The sequence below is a fragment of the Achroia grisella genome, unplaced genomic scaffold, assembly GCF_030625045.1.
Source record: "Achroia grisella isolate CSIRO2021 unplaced genomic scaffold, CSIRO_AGI_Agris_v1 utg660, whole genome shotgun sequence".
In the NCBI taxonomy this organism is placed as follows: Eukaryota; Metazoa; Arthropoda; class Insecta; order Lepidoptera; family Pyralidae; genus Achroia; species Achroia grisella.
Genome location: NW_026712984.1, coordinates 8135913 through 8136806, shown reverse-complemented (window position 1 = coordinate 8136806; position 894 = coordinate 8135913).

The window sequence follows — 894 nt, the reverse complement described above, 5'->3', positions numbered from 1 at the left end:
TCCTCGACTCAGGTCGTGATTTCGAACCCCGTTTGAATTGGACGGAGAGCAAGCAACTCAGAGTCACCATTTTGGTCTTTTGTGTGTTTTGTTGAATTAGTCTAGATTTTTCACACAGTAACGATTAAAATTATCTAAAATTGTATATAATTGAATAGTATTAAGTAATAGACTTTGTATAAAGTGATAATGTAGGCTGCGAGCCAGAAACAGGTCAAGACGACGAATTTCCTCTCGACCAAAACATGATGGTTAATCATCAAATTGATCGAGAATTGTGTTATAGCAAGTCAAAGAGACCAATATCGACCCGGTCCAAAATTTCTAAGATGGTTAAGTAAGTTTTGTTATGAAGTTTAGAGAAAGTTCCTCGTAGGTTCAGGAGCATCCTCGAAAACATGTAAAAAACATCAGTACATTTCTGCTCGGTTCAAATTTCTACTAACTCATGATTATTTGTAACTACACAACGCATATTTAGAAATATTTTTATTTTGTAAATACATACATAATATACATAGAAAACACCCAGACCGATACAAACAATCATACTCATGAATACAAATGATTGCACCAAGCGAGGAATCAAACCCATAACCATCTAAAACAATGAGTCCGTTTAACTCTCATTCTTCACTCCAGAGGTTGACTGGTAGAGAATGTTTCTAGCAGTAAAGTCTTTTTGTCAATGAAGTTGTTTTATTATTGTTTTAAAATCTTGATTTCCTCAGAAGCTTTCCTTAAATTTTTTGCCACGCACAACGGTGAGTGTTCTGAGGAATTGTTCGGATTAATACCAGCTGCTGAGTTTCACCACCGTACCACCCGCCAAAAACTAAAATACCATCCTGATCATCTGGATGAATGGCGGTCCTCCACAGTGCGGTTTTCTAG